Here is a 17,146-nt window from a genome sequence, read left to right on the forward strand (position 1 = left end):
ACCTGGTCTCCTTTTATGACCAGGTGACCCACCTGGTGGAGGCAGAAAAGGCTGTGGATGTGTCTATTTGGACTTCAGCAAGGCCTTTGACACTGTCTCCCACAGCATTCCCTGGAAAAGCTGGCAGCCCTTGGCTTGGACAGGAGCACTCTTTGCTGGGTTAGGAACTGTCTGGATGGCCGGGCCCAGAGAGTGGTGGTGAACAGTGCTGCATCCAGCTGGGGGCCAGTGACCAGTGGTGTTCCTCAGGGGTCTGTGCTGGGACCAGTTCTGTTCAATGTTTGTATTGATGGCATGGATGAGGGTATTGAGTCTTTCATTAGTAGATTTGCAGATGGCACTAGGCTGGGAGGCTGGAAGGGAGGAGCGCTCTGCAGAGAGACCTGGAACATTTGGATGGATGGGCAGAGTCCAATGGGATGAAGTTTAATAAGTTCAAGAGCCGAATCCTGCATTTTGTCCACAATAACCCCCTGCAGTGCTACAGGCTGGGGATGGTGTGGCTGGACAGTGCCCAGACAGAAAGGGACCTGGGGGTACTGGTGACAGCTGGCTGGACATGAGCCAGCCCTGTGCCCTGGTGGCCAAGAAGGCCAATGGCCCCTGGCCTGGATCAGGAGAAGTGTGGCCAGCAGGAGCATGGGGGTCATTCTCCCCCTGTACTTGGCACTAGTGAAGTCACACCTGGAGTTCTGCGTCCAGTTCTGGGCCCTCAGTTCAGGAAGGAATTGAGACACTTGAGCACGTCCAGAGGAGGCAACGAGGCTGGTGAGGGGCTTGGAACACAAACCCTGTGAGGAACAGCTGAGGGAGCTGGGGTTGTTTAGCCTGGAGAAAAGGAGACTCAGAGGTGACATTATCACTCTCTAAAACTTCCTGAAAGGTGGATGTTGTCAGGTGGTGTCGGTCTCTTTCTCTAGGCAGTAACTGACATAACAAGAGGACACGGCCTTAAGCTGAGTCACAGGAAATATAGGCTGGATATTAGGAAAAGGTTTTTTATGGAGAGAGTGATAAAACACTAGAATGGTCTGCCCAGGGAGGTGGGGGAGCCACCATCCCTGGATGTGTTTAAAAAAAGATTGGATGTAGCACTTGGTGCCATGGTTTAGTTGAAGTGTTAGGGCATGGGTTGGACTCAATGATCTTGAAGGTCTCTTCCAACCCAGTCATTCAGTGATTCTGTAATATTTTGGCTTTTGTTGTTTGTTTCAAAGCTTTTAAATACAACATCTTTGGTGTAATTTTAAACAACTATACAGCTTTTACTTTATATACATGTGAGAAAAATAATTCTTATTTCTCTTTCTTCTGCCAGAAGATACTTCAATTTTCCTCACTTGTCAATTACTAGTGGAATGAAAAATAACAGACAAAATAACATTTTCTCCATGCAAATGAACAGATGTTTTTCTTCAAAGTATTGCAAAGTTTTGCATTTCTCATTGACAAAGAAAATCATTGGGAAAATTGATTAAAATGAAAAGGAAATGTTGCTGCAGACTTCTAAAACAGAACAAACCAGTGGAAAATCATATTAAAATTCCAGTTAGAGAATGCCTAGGGGAAGAGACTAATTCCAATAAATGTTTGAGAAATGAGTCTTCACCCTGCAGGACATCTGGGGAAGGCACAGTGCTTAACTTGAGTGATTTACAAGCTCACTATGGGGAACAAACAGGGTTATAATCAAAGATGACTTAGTAATAATACTTAATTGAGGTGCAGACAGCTTCTATTTTATCTGAATATGGCAACAAGCTAAATGAGAATGAATGAAGATTCATCATTAAAAAGATACTTCCCTTTTCACTATGACAATTTGAAAAAAACCAAAACATTGCAGTCAGCTCTTTTCTTAAGATTGCCTTATTTTGTTTGGCTCTTTTTCTTGTTACCTTCAAGTACTTTGGAACAGGATTATCCCTTCCTTTTTCCTTTTGCACTCCTGGGATATTTCCTAAAGACAGTTTTATTTCCTACTCTCATGTTAATTAATACATGGCACGGTACTATCTCGTGCAGTGTATATTAGTGCTACTAACATTTTGCTTCTTCTCTCAGTAATTAGCATGAGATGATGAAAGGAGACATTTTTCACTAATGAATGCTCATACAGCAGTTTGAACATGTAAGGCCCTACAGAAGGATGATGTTAAAATTTCCAGTTCTTCCCCTCAAGGTCTAAATCCATGTTTGGTTGGCTTCATTTTTTCTCTTGTGGCTAAAACGTTTCATCTACATATTGAATTTCAGTGATGCTTAATGATAAAAGATTGAGAATACAGGAGGATTTCAGTTTGTATTAACAGGAAAAACTTTTATGAAAAAACAGTTGTGGGACCAATTTATATGTAATTATTGTAATGCTAACTTCCGTAATCTTCATAGTTAGCAATATTACCTGAATATTATTTCATTCTTTCATCACATTGACTAGACTTCTGAATACTCATTCCTGAACGAACTTAGCTAGAAATATGAGTCTAACATAGTCAGTACGGCATTCTCCTGAGACCTATTTCCTACTTAGATTTTGTAATTTTTTAATTGTTTTCCCTGAATTTATGATTATTTCTTTCCACTTTTGCCTTCTCACAGTCATTCCAACTATCTTATTCATCATCCAACCATGCAATTAATATTACCAACATGAGTTATAGTACAGGTCCCCAGGAATAAGTTAGGCTTATATACATCAGAAAAGTAGACTGCAAACTTTTTTATTACCCTCATATTACAAATATATTGAAATCTGGCTAAAACAACATTGTGATCTCAATAGGAAATAAAAGTGTTAGTAAGGTATCTGATTTTTTTCCCCTTAGATTCATAGAAAATTAAAAAAGAGGCAGCACCAGTATTTTCTTGGACAAAACAGTGGTAGCTCTTCTCAGCTAGTTAGATCAGCTGAGTTATTATGACTAAGCTGATATAGCCAGTTTTATTGGTCAACTCCTATTCATCTAAAGATTTACAGGTAGATATGACATGCTCATTTCTCGTAATCACAATGAGCTTTCTAATGATTTCTGATGCTTTATCTCAGGTTATCTATGTCATTGTCTCTGGCCCAACCCCTTCACTGTGGGGTTTTTTTTTCAGAAGCTGGATCATTTCATTCCTTTCATTGTAGAAGACTCATAGTTTTGCATTATCTTCCTCCAAGAGCTATACCATAACCCATGGTTTAAGTAAGAGTTGCATGTAGTTCTAAATCTTGCTTATTTCCTTCTTGAATGTGTCCTTCAGATTTTGCTGATAATCAACTGGCAACATGATGTTCTGGCTATATAATTCCTCCTCAGGTATTATTTCAAAGGCTGACATCATTTGTGCTATAGTTCTTATGAAGTTTCAGAATATTTTTCTAAAGATTTTTCGTATAGTTCTATACTAATATACTAGTAATGTAATTTTTGCCCCATTTCTACAATTTATCATTTGTATTATTTATTTTCATAATTTTGTTTAGAATCTTGCTATGCATTATGATTGCATGTAGCTGATCTAGAAGAAATCTGGTTTAGCATATTGGCTTCATTATTACTGCTGTGTCAAGAGCAGCTAAGCAAAATAGTGGGAGTTTTCTAGAAGCCTAATAGTTCCCATATTGTTCGATAAACTGGATGTGATGTTTTGAACACAAAAAATTATCATGGGCTTGTGGAATATACAGTGTTAGGCAGAAAAGTAAGCTTTATCTTTTAAGAACAAAAATTTATAAACAGAAAAATCATAGAAATTGGAGCGGGGTGGGGCAGGAGCGGGAAAATCAAAACAAAAGCAAACAGCCTCACCTTGAAAGATGATTTACCATGTCAGAAACTTGTATGACTTTTAAATCTTGAAATTATACTGTTTCTATAACCTATTAAACAGCCTTTTCTGGCTGTCTTATATTAAGAAGAAGGTTTTCCTGATCTATCCAAAATTTCTTTGCTGTAAATTAAGCTGAATACTTAATGTACTGCACTCATGAGACAGGAGTGAACAATTGATCATGCTCATTAATAGCAGCTTCTTATATTGAAAAATTCAGTGACAGTCTGTTCTAGTCAGAGGCAAATTCCTTTAACCTGTCTTGACATTCAAATTTTCAAAGTGTTTTTGGTGTAATTTTGATGAAGTCATTGTCATTCTAAACTTTTCATAAATGCCTTGTGAAATTAATGCATTATACAGATCAAAGGCTTTTCTATTACTACTAGTGCTTACTATCTAGCTCTTAGTGCAATCCTGCTCCCCCTTGCTTTCCCACCCAGCATGTACTGTCTGTTTGGTGGTGTCATTAGTATCAAGACAACTCTTCCATGGTGAGTTGCAAAGGAACATTCTGAACTCTGAGGCTGTCTTCCAAAGAGCCTGAGTTCCCTTTCTGACCAATGTGATTTTAACATTTTCTTATATTTTTTTTCCATTATCCAGGTTTTTTTAACAAAAATACTGAGCACTACCAGACTTACAAAAACAGGCATATCCATGGTCCTGCAACAGTTAGATCCTGCTCTACCACTTGGCTACCAATACTTATCACTTTTAGTAGATTCTGTACTTGGTCTCAGCCAATTTAATTTATTTTCCCTCTTGCTCCTGCTGCTGCTGCTGCTGCTACTACTACTACTACTACTAGTAAATGTATTTTGAAGAATGTATTTTGTATTTACTGCTTCCTCTTATCATAGAAGTGCATTGAGTTGCTACACATCTTTGAAAATGACCCTTTAATAAGAAATCAATGGGCATCATCCTTAAGGCACCCTCTGCAGGCATCTGAGGTGTTACCAGGTCTGCAGAGATTCTCAAAGACAAGCTGTAACATTTAGTGCTTGATTTAATTTTTTTTAAGCCACTTTTCATCACATGATATCCTCACTTCTATGTTAGACAAAACAGTAGTCCTGGTCTTGGCTGAGATAGTTAATTTCTTCCCAGTAGCTGATACAGTGCTGTATTTCAGATTCAGAATGAGAATAATGTTGATAGCACACTGATCTTTTGGATTTTGCTAATTTCTATTTAACCTAAGTCAAGGACATTTTTATGTGTGTGTCTCATGCTGTTCCAGTAAGAAGATACACAAAAGAAACAGACAAAGCACAGCTGGGATAGGTGATCTGAACTGGCCAAATGGATACTCCCCATCACAGAATATCAGACCCATTAGATAAACTGGGGGGAGTTACCCAGCAAGGGGGACTGATACAAATTTCAGAAAAGGGGCCTGGCATTGTTCAGTGGGTAGTGATGATTGTATGGCACTTCACTTGTTTGTGTCCATAACTATTGTTGTTATATTTTATTTTTGTGGTTTACCTTTTTTTTTAATTATTAAGCTGTTCTTATCTGAACCTATAAGTTTTACTTTTGATTCTCTTCCCCATTCCACTGGGGTGGGGGAAAGAGAGGAGGGTTGAGCAAGCAGCCACATGGTGCTTAATTTCCAGCTTGGCTTAAACCATACCACCAGTAAAAAATTCAATCTATTTCTTCGCATTCTTCTGTAATTCTTAAAATGGAGGAAAACCTTCAAGCTTTTGAGCAATAACAAACACACAAAGTAACAAACATGCTTGGAAATTATTAATCTTATTACTAAATTAAGTTTTTAGTAACTTGGACAGTGAGTATAATGAAAAGAATATTTGGAGGGAAGTGGTATTTAAAACTACTTACTAAAATGAAGTGTTGTTGAATGAAGAGATGCCTTTCTCATCTTCCATTCTGATCTTTTTGACTAGGACTATCTATATAATATACCTCTACAACTAGCTCCCTAACTTCCCAGTATCCTGCTGGTACGTAAGCAGAAGCTGAATATCACTTAGGTTCATTAGGACCTTCCCAGCTGTTAACCAGTGAAAGAAAACCAAACCTACAAATACCAAGGAATTCCATAATGATTTGTACCAGACTTCTGGAAGCTTCATGCAAAATTTTTGAGTGGACATTGCTGGTAAGGACATGACAAGTCCATAAAAAGACTTCTGGAGTAATATTTCGAGTAGCTATCTTTCCTGTACTGCTTAAGTTCTCCCTCCATTAAGCAGCTAGGATAAGGTCAGATCACCAGGTACCCCAAAACCCTTCTGATGAGTTTTGGGCTTTTTTATAAAAAGTTTGTCTCATCATCATGTTCTTGGATGAAATGCTGGGGTTTTTTTTGTGGAAATCTTCAGTCTAGGAAATGTCATTTATCACAGTTTCTGACATAGAGAACAACACTATGAAAGCAGAACAGAGGCTGGCTTTCAAGACATAGTACATAAAACATGTTTTAATATCAAATCATGGCTAGAAGTAACATTTAAAGATGTCCCTTTTGTCAGTCAGCTCCAGACAGCTTTCAAATGCATTCTAAAATCTACCTTGTTCTAGATAAACATTTTTTTATGGCTGCATTTAAATTAGTCATCTGGGTCAAACCCTTTTATAATACTAAATATAGATATAGTTCCTGATTTACCTGTAAGCAGTGATTTACATCTTATTTTGGGGGATACACTGATCTAGATGTTACTTAGAAAACGTAAAGAAAGGTAGAAAGTGAAACAATATAGACCATAAAAACATATAAACCAAATGTCTAGAGATCAATTCACAGCGACTGAAAGAGGGAATGCAAAATATGATTACATTAGAGAAAGTATCTTTTGTAGACATTGTGTGGGACCGTACAAAAATGCAAAGTAATACTGAATCATCGTACCCATGGTTAACAAAACAACATGGAAGAAAGACTAGGATATGATGGACTCTGATAAATAATTCAGATTATATTCAAATATATTTTTTGTCACAATTTATGAAGACTGTTGATTGGTCTGGTACCTTGCTGAGCTCAGGACATAGCTGACGAGGAGTTAATTAAAATTGAATCCAAGGAAAAAAGAGGTTATGCCTGCAAGCAGAAGAAACCCCCTGGGGAGCTTTCCATCATACTTGCTTCTCCATTTGAAGACATGTCGCACAAATCATCAAAGCAGCCTTTGGTTTCTAGACTCCCCTCTGAACTTGGACTTATAAATAGCATGAACACCAGGGCTAAGAGACAACTTCTCACTTTTTGTTTGGTGATGAAATGACCTTAATCATGTATACCTTCCTTATCTCATGAATTAATTATCATGATGAAGCTTACTGAAGACTGAACATAATAAATACCTACACCCATGGTTGTGCTCTTGGCAACAGCTCCTTCTAGGATGAACACTGAGTCACATTTAATGTTTCAACTAGTGTTTTCCAGCTGTTGACTGAGCAGGGCCATAGTTTCTCTGACCTTCAAAATTTAACTAGCTAACTTCATGAGAAAGTGGGTAAGTCATCACATTTTTGGAGATTAAAATAATATAATGGAATTCATTCATTGGAGACACAGAAAAGGGGGAGGGGTCATTTGAATTTTGTTTTTCCCGGGGGAACCCCCATTTGGAGGTTTTCTCCCAAATTTGCCCTAAACTTGGACAAACCATAATATTCATCACTTTCGAATCCAAATGTGAAGCACAGTACTTTGAGGTTTCTTCTTAAAAAAAAAAAAGTTGAAACTATGTAAATACTTCAGTAAAATTGACCTAAAAGACCAGATTTTATGAATATTAATTTAATATAGGAAAAGAATGGATTTTCTTCCCCCTCTGAAAAATGAAAATGATGACTATTGGCAATAAAAGTTAGGTTTGTGTAAAAAATATTCAGGAAGACCTAAAAAGAATGAAAGAAACAAAGAACTTCAGCTTCAATCCAAACTTTGTTTCTTGATCATTAAATCATTTAAAATCTAATGGTCTATGACACTTCTTTTTTTTTTTTTCTCTCTGGGAATATACAGCAAAAGCAAAAATTTAGGTTAACATGATTAAGTTTAAATGCTATAGACTCTATGCCATACCAGAAATATGGAGCTGATCTCCCACTTCCAACTTAGTTGATATCCTTATAGAATGAGATGCTGGAGAACATTATAAAGATTGCCTTAGTCTCGTCTCTGAAGCCTTTTCCTTCCTTACAGCATCTATCAATTTCTTCCTTACAGCAGCTACCAACTGGGCTGTAAGAGATAGTGGGCTATTTGCATGATTTACACTGAAACTGATTTGCTTCATATGAAATTATTTACAAACTAATATAAAGAAATTATTGAGACATTGAGAAAAATTGGTCAAATGACCTCTTTTGAATTAGATAAGTGGAGAAGATGAGACTCTTGCTTAATTAGGTTTTCTAGGGATACTTCTGTTTATCAAAGTAATTCCAATTCTAGATGAGTAAAAACAAATGTTTTGCAGCTATAACAATTAACTACTTCAATATTTAATTTTTTATTCTTTTATCTTTTAGTACCCAAAAACTATTTCTTGAATTCCTCATAACCAGCAGGGTGTTGTGCTTTGGTTTGGGTATTTCTAACTAGTGTTCTGGTATAAGCTCTCTCAACCACTAATTTACTGATGACTGCCCTCAAGGGGCTTCAGAGTCTCAGTTGTAGTGGTTGCTGAGGTGATGACTTCCAAAATGCTACACGAACCACTGTTTTCTACTGTGGAAATGGTAATTTAGCACACCTAGTATTATGATGTCAAGATCAGGAAAAGACAGCAAGATTCATAAATGGCATGGACTCAGGACTTGATTGGATACTAAGTGAGTTTGCTGGTGATAGTAAATTGGGAGGAGCTGTTGACTACCCTGAAGGCATAGAGACCTGGCAGAGAGATGGGCCATCACCAGCTGTATGAAGTTTAACAAAGACAGGTGCTGCATTCTGCACCTGGGATGGGGCAGCCCTGCAGGGACAGACAGGGGAATGAGAGGCTGGAGAGCAGTGCTGCAGAAATGTAGTTGGAGGTCTTGGTTAACAGAAAAATATGAATTAGCAGTGCCCTGGTAGCCAGGAGGGCCAGCTGTGTTCCTGGGGGCATCAGGCACAGCATGGCCAGCCAGGCAAAGCAGAGGCTTTGTCCTGTGGGATGTCCCATTCTGCTCTGCACTGGGATGGCCTCGCCTCCAGTGCTGGGGACAGTTCTGGGTGCCACAACAGAAGGAAGACATTAAGTTATTAGAGAGTGTCCAAAGGAGGGCAACAAAGATGGTGAAGGGTCTGGAGGTGAAGCCATATGAGAAGCGACTGAGGGCACTTGGTCTGTTCTGCCTGGAGGAAAGTGAAGGGAGACCTCATTGCAATTACAACTTCCCCATGAGGGTAAGAGGAGGGGCAGACACTGATCTGTTCTCTCTGGTGATCTGGGAACAGCATGAGGTTGTATCAAAAAATGTGTAGATTGGACATTTGGAAAAGGTTCTTCACCCAGAGGGTGGTTGGGCACTGGAACAGGCTCCCCAGGGAAATGATCACAGCACCAATCCTGACAGAGTTCAGGAAGCATTTGGACATATTCTTGGGCACATGGTGCAGTTCTTGGGAATGGTCCTGTTCAAGGCCAAGAATTGGATGCTGATGATTCTTGTATGTCCCTTCAAATTCAGAATATTCTCTGGTTCTGTGATTCTGTGATTTGGCTTCCCTTGTTTTCCAGCTAATTTTCTCTGAAAAAAAAATGGAGATCATAGTGAATAAATGATCAGTTTTTCTTAAAAAGATGGTTATATGTCTTGATTTAGAAGCTCCAGAAATCTAAAATAGCTATAGGTAAATTTCAATTTTATTTATTACATCTCTGCCCCCAAAGTAGAGTTATTAAGGAAGGAATAACTCACAAGACCATTCACAGACTTTCTCTTTTATCACATGAGGCCATATGGGAACATGAGGAGAGCTTGTGGTCATGTTTTTACAAGCAGCTTTTCAGAAACCTGAGGAAGTTAATGGACAAGGCAAGAAAGGCCAATTTCCCAAGTTGGAAAAAAGTTTAATTAAGAGGTGGCAAAAAGAAAAGCTTTAAATTTTACCCTCACTGAAGTCGGTAGAAATCTTTAAGATACTTGTGAGTAAAATGCTACTCTTGCTCCTAGAAGGGAGCTGTAGGAAGCCTGCCCAGGACATGAAGGCCCCAGTGCTCACTTCAGCCATAGTAATTTAATATTCTTGGCAGCAATGTGGCAATTGTTCCCTCTTGTGACCCTTTTAAACCATGCTTTGGACAGAAAAAAAAACCCAACAAACAAACTAAAAGTCCTGTTCATTGCTAGAGACCAAAATTCCAGCTATTTTGGAAGGAGAATGTGCTGATACATCAAAGACACTGAATGCCATCAGCTTCAGGAAGAAGTTTTGTTAATGCAATTTGTGTATAGGAGCTAGTGTTGTAAAGGCTACAGCTCACCTTTAACCTCTCTCTCTACCTATTGAAAGATGTGGTGTTCAGGTCACCTTTTTCTATGCCAGTCTTGCTGAATCTCTGACCCACAAACGAAACACCTCCTCCAGGGTAAAAAATGCACAAGCTTGTTCTTTAATCCATATCCTTAGGGTAAATGTTTATTTTAAGTCTCTCCACTGCCTATTAACATTAGCAAAGTTTGCTATATCTTCCCCATAAAAAAGAGAGAGGAAAAAATTAGGCTAGAATGTAATGAAGATTTTATTACCCTGACACAGCAAAGTGTCCTTTTTGCTATTTTGCTTTAAAGAGTGTAATCTCTTGATATGCAACAGACAGCACACAGATAATTAGTGCCGCTTTAATGATGTTTTAATTTATTGAGAAGGTAAAGTCTCAGTGGATGCTCTGGGAACACCCATAAAGTGCTCTGAGTTTGAAAGGTTTGGGGCAGGTTTGTGTTATAATAGTTCACATTGACTTCATAGTGTCTAGAATAAAGACCATTCTATGGGTTTATTTTTTGTAATTCTCAATCTGTTTTATTAATGACTTAGTTTTAATTTCTTTAATATCCTACAGGAGTCCATGGTAGTAGGAAGCATGCCAAATAACTTTCAAGTCAATTTTATATATTCTGTTCTAAGAACTTACAATTTTCTGACCTTACCAGTCTATAAGAACTTCAATTTTCTGACATTACCAGTCTATTTAGTGAGACCATGTCTCCATTCACCAAATCATTCTTTTGAGTCATCATATGAAGTGTATAACTGCAGTGAACAAGCATTTAAGAATTCTGTGCTGTGCTTGAATGTAATTGTGTGTCTTTAGAGACTTATATGTCCCCAGGTCCTGTTGTTTTCAGGAGAGACTGCTGATGTTTCAAAGTCACTGATTTGTACTTTCTGCCTGACTTCATTCATATGGAGATACACACACAATAAAACTTTTTCTGAGGACAAAACAAAAGCAGGGAAAGAAAGCTTATGTACAAATACTTTAAAATCCAAGTAGCTTACAAAACTCATTACATTTCAGCACAAAGAAAGTCATAATGCTAAGTCAACTGAAGTCTAAGATTTATGATACCATTTTCTGTCACCTACAGGTAGATAGCACTGACCTACTTTTGAACTTAGACTTTGTCCTGTTTATATTTTTTCATGCTAAAAATCATGACTGACTTACAGGCAGAATCTTTTGCTGTCAGAATTTAATAGCTTAGAGTGCTGTTAAACACAGCATCAATAACAATAACCAAACTGTGCCTGGTCAACTTTGCCACTCCTCCACCCTCTCTTCTGATATTCTCTGTCTCTTTAAACCTCTATGTTATCAACCAATTTTAAAACAAGGTATTTTTCTTTTTTTCCTCAATGTATCAAATAATTTGCAAAGAGGAATTAATTTATCAGATTATACATTGAAAATGGGACACAAACCCATGAAACAATGGTGCTTAATCAGATGAGATACAATTATCAGATATTTAGTAAATTGAGAGTATTCTACTCTGTAATTTACCCAGTTCCTAGATGAAAAAAACCCTAGGTTTTTTAAAAGAGTTTTAAATATCCTCAATTCATGAAGGACATCTGGTAAGTTAATACTATTTAAAGACTTGCTTACAGAACATTTTCTTCTGATTCAAAATTTTTCTGGAAACTTATGCAACCTATGACTTTGTAAGTGTACAGCATTCCTTAAAATGTTTTGTTCTTGATATGATGCATCATATCAAGATAGGACCAGCACTTCTTGGGTTTCATTAAGCACTGATATATAATAATGTAAGGTTTAAATGAGAAGAAAATTTCTAGTAACTTACAAGTTGCTGCTACATCCATATTCTTCATTGTCTGTGTTGAAACTAATAGTCAAAGTAGAGTAGAAAAGATGTATGATTATAATTTCTTTTACAAAGGAGAAACATTTATTTTAAGCAACAGATACCCTAAAACTGCAGGTCTGGCAGAAAATAAGTTTCATTACCTTCTCTGTTGCCTGTAAAATACCAGGAGAGCTTCAAACAAACACCAGTAAGTGACAGTAGTAAGGTCCACTGTGTTCTGTTCATCTAACTGGAGTGCCACAACAGCCTGCAGTATATTTTTAGCATCAGAATGTGCACATTTTATATTTGAATAGTGGAGAACCAGAAGATCTGTAGACCTACCTTCACTGCAAAAAGTAAGTGGAATGACAGAGACTTTTAAAGCAGTTAACATAAGTAACTGTGCTAGTTTTGGTTGGAAGAAAGTTAATTTTATTCATACTCAGAATGCAATTTATGCAATCAATAGAGGTCACAAAACATAATTCTGAACCAAATTTTGGAGTATATTGTAACAAAAGTCTCAAGCTTCAGAAACTTCAATGGACGTGATAATTTCCTGTGCTCCCAAGTGAAGCTCAGAAGTCAAGTGAAACATATACCTGAAGGGAAAAAAAAAAAAAAAATCTAGGGGAAATAATATTGTTGGGACAGGTCTTTGGAGGCATTTTTGCTTTGCTGTGACCTAGATGTCTTGTTGTCACAAGGTATGTACATTAGCTAAGATTTTTCAGAAGGCAATTGCCATATGCAAGCCAGTGTTGAACTGCAGAGAAAGAAGAGTCCCATTATTTGACTAACTCTAGTTAAAGCAGGAATCTTTCCTTTTATTTCACAATTGCAGTGGAAAAATTTTGTGTTTTAGATATATAGCTTTTTTGGGGTAACACAATCAGATATCTGACAGTGCTTTAGAAAGATTCTGTCTTTAGGTGTGTTCAATACTTGCCATTGATTCAGACTGCTGGCAAAAATAGTTTGAGGGTTTGTGTAAACTTCAGGTTGAACTAAACTCTGAGCCACTTAAGACAGCACTAGCTTTGCAAGTGTCAGGCAGCTGAAATGTGATTTCAAGCAGAAAAAGGTGGCACTGATTATAGGAATTGTAGTAAAATTTGATCTTTAGGTACATGTATGCCTGAAAATGTCTGAGATTTTAGTCTACAGGGAATTTTTTTTCTTATTGATACTTTTTGACACTTTTAGTGACTTGAGTGAGGCTATTGCAGAGTTTGTAAGATTGTTGTCTTAGTTACTAAGGGGACAACCAAATGTTCTAGAGGAACAGGCTGCTTGTTTAACTGCCAGTTCTGCTGCTTTTATTGTAATGGATGCACCTCTCATGAAATACACGCTTCACATACCAAAATGGTCAAACCAATTTAACATGCCAAAAGAATACTTCTAGTGTCACACATAAAAGTGAGAAAAGAGAAATAGAGAAGAGGGAAGAGTTAAATGTTTTGTGAAGTAGCTATTATCGACTACCAATAACTGAGAGAAAAACAAAATGTTTTCAGAGCTGACTGCAAAGCTTCAGGGACAGCTATCCAAAGACAAGGAACATCACTGTTGTTCTTGATGTTAGTACAGTGTTCATAAGTGCTGAAGCCCAGGGCATGGTTAGCTGGTCACACATCCCAAATGCTGCTCAAGATAAATATTTGCACAGGTTTTGAGTCTAAGTGCTCTTTTCAGTAGAAAACGGAAAAAAATAAAAAGTTGTGGGTTGTCAGTTTACCTTTGAAACTCGTGGTTTCACACTTGGATAACTAAGAAGTGAGGGAATATAACAGACGTTATATAGCCTGGAAACAAGCCTACAACCTTCTGCCTTTTAGAAATATGACACAAATAAACAAACAATTTTCCCGGGATACTAAGCCTGGATGCTGTCAGTTCAAGAGTAAGGAGTTTTCTGTTTTGTTTTTTCTCTAAACAAGGATTTGCTGACATACAGGTGAATTTTTTCCCTAATGAAGAATGTCATTCCAGTCTGCTTCCAGCTATTGTCTTTGACCAGACCCTGGCTCTGTTCAGTTTCTTTAGCTCTTCCTGAGGAACTTTGATGGGCTTATTTTTCAGCAAACAGCAGGACCTATAATTCTAACAGGAATTTAGTCCAAGTCTAAGTGTCACAATACAAGCCTAGTGAATTACACAACTCAATTTAGCTCATAGGGTACATATGTAAGAGTGCAGCAAGGGCAGCTGGCCCCTGAGGGACAGGGGCCAAGGGTGACCATATCACAGGCTATGCCTTCTTCAAGGGGGCAGGCCCATAGGGTGGGCAACACCAGGTACCAGTACCAGGATCTTTGACACCCTCAGGCACAGCAAGTGAAGAGCGAGGGCAAGAGGCCAGCCGGGGCACCAGAAAGGGGCAAAAGGAGGTGGGCTTCTGAGGGTCCACCCATGAGATGAATTATATGCAGAGGAAATTCAAGGTTCTTCTGAGTGGCAGGGCCAGAGAGAAGACTGGAGAATAACACCCCAACTGGGGCAGGGACTGATGAACCCCATGTGGGCTGAAAGGGGGCTCCTGGTCCCATGGGTGGGGTGGGGAGCAGGTGGAGCTGGGCAGGGACAATAAGGTCTGGTAGTGCCCTCAGGGACCTGGTGTTGTATCTGTATGGATGTGTACAAGGTCCATAAACATGGGTACATGCCTTACAAACACAGAAGGAGGCAGACACCCAGGTGTAAAGCTCAGGTAAATCCATGTGCTCACTAGAGAGTCATCTGTCTGAGGCCAGCTACTAGGAAATATCATGGACCACTTCAACAACAATTGAACTGATTAATCCAACAAATTGACACCAAACTTATAGAGAGAGATCTTTCTTGCTGCACAGCAGTATTCCCACTTTGGACACTGGATAGTCTTGACAGACATTTCTCCTAATTAAAATTTTGTTTTTCTATATTCTATTAATTTTAATCTTTATTTCAGCAGTATGAAACATGGTTTTATGCATGAGTTGACTCTGTATGTCTCTTTGAGGTGTATCATGGTGTGGCAAAATCTCTCTTGTTAAACTTCTCTGCAGCAAGAATGATGTTAATGAGGATCTGGAGCCCTGGTGATTGTGCTAATCATCTGTCCATAGAGTCATTGTTATTTTCTGGCAAACCCAGTGTTTTTGCATGCATAAAGCAGACCAGAGAAAGAATAAAAAAGCTGCTTCCTGTGCTGCCTACAAGAAAGGAGAATGTGAGAAACCAAAGTATGAATTCATACTCCAGATCAAAGAAAGTAATTTCATCTGATCTTTCATATTTCTTATATAAACCCTAATTATTTATAAAGAGGTAGTTTATTGGCATTATTTATGCATATTCAGAAGCCCTGAGCATGTCTACTGAACCAGAGCATGTGGGTAAGTGAAATAATTTTCCAAATAAGTAAAAAACTTAGTAGTAAATTAAGCAAAAAATCAATTCAGTTGTTCCCTGCACAAAGAGAAATTTGGGATTGTAGTAGGTAAATAAGTTGGAATTTTTAATTGCTAATGGCATCTAACAAGACAAATACACATCCAAGTCTGCTTTGCAAATTTTGCTCTTTGTACCTTTCTAGTCCTTCAACACTGCCAGCAAAACAGTAGCTACTGTCACTAATCCAATTTATAATCAATCCAGTGGTGTAGATTTGCTTGAATGAATAAGAAGGTTAGTTTTAATCTAAAGTGAGACTAAAAATAGCAGTGTAAGGTGGCTGCTAAATTGCCTCTACAACTCAAATTAAATAAATTCACTTTAAAAAACCACAACTTTTAAAAAAAGGTATTTGGAACCATTTGGAGTGCACAGATGTTGAAGTCATACAGTGCTGATCAGCTAGAACTTAGGCACTAAGGTTAAAAAGTATAAAACTCTTTTGCTCTGAGTGATTATTGAACAGCGCATCTGGCTCCTGAAAGAAAAGTTAAGTTTTATATAGTATAAATGACATAACGGATTGCTATTAATTACCTGCATTATTACAGCAGAGGCTGTCATTACAGACTACAGTTCCTCTGTGCAATCTTCCAGACACGCTAAAAGTACAGAAAAAATGCTACCATCTCTTCCCAAATTAATGACTCTTCATCTACTGTAGCAAAAGCAACTTCCCTACCTGGTCTGTAATTAGGAACTAATTCTATTTGACACATGGTTAAAGGAAAAACTGATACGACTTTTGTTTAGGTTTTCAAGGTCAATTACTGCAGCTCTTCACCTCTAAAATCAGTCTGAAATGCACCATGAGGCACAGGAGACAGAAAGATGAATTCTTTTTTATTCATAATTTTTAAAATTCCTCCATTAGTCTCTGTCTTTCTGTTCCTTATGTATGGATATTTTCTCTCTTTTTATTCCTGAGAAGAGAGTTTTGTGGGTTATTTTCTGCTGAAATTAATTTTCTTAATCGTATAAATGGTAAAACAGTGTGCATGTGAGTTAAATCCTGCAAAATGGGGCACTTTTGGAGTAATTAGTCCTACAAAAATAAACAGAACAGCAGGTAAGCCTAATTTTCTGCTCAGTCCTAGCCTTTTAATTATTCTTGTACTTAGAAAAAAATCACTTATGTGCTATTAGAATTATGTTATTTGCTGATTAAGCTAGAGTGGAATCCTTGTTTCTAACAGCCTCTAATGGCTCTTTCTTCTAAAAATACATTTTAATTTTTTTTTCCATCCGCATATTCCAAAGGCTATGAGCTGTGTACTTTTTTTGCCTTATAGGTATATTCTACATGTATTTTTGTTTGTTACAGTTCCAAGGATTTTTGACCTTCCAATTAATAAAACAAAGCACCAGAAATTCCAGCCTTTTAAGGCATTTTGCCACTTTAGCCAGTGAGCTAATTAGACACATTTGCAGAATATAGACTATAATGCATAGGGGGGTTTAAACATAACTTTATGATTCTTTTAATCACAGAGAGGAAAAATCTGCTTTTTCATTTGGCAAATGGGAAAAGAAAAAGGCAATCTTTTGAACATTAAAATGCAAGGAAGGAATTTATAGCATGATATAA

Source organism: Pseudopodoces humilis, chromosome 2 (genome assembly GCF_049639895.1).
Source record: "Pseudopodoces humilis isolate 2021_Gansu_Grassland_sample_001 chromosome 2, ASM4963989v1, whole genome shotgun sequence".
NCBI classification, from domain to species: Eukaryota; Metazoa; Chordata; class Aves; order Passeriformes; family Paridae; genus Pseudopodoces; species Pseudopodoces humilis.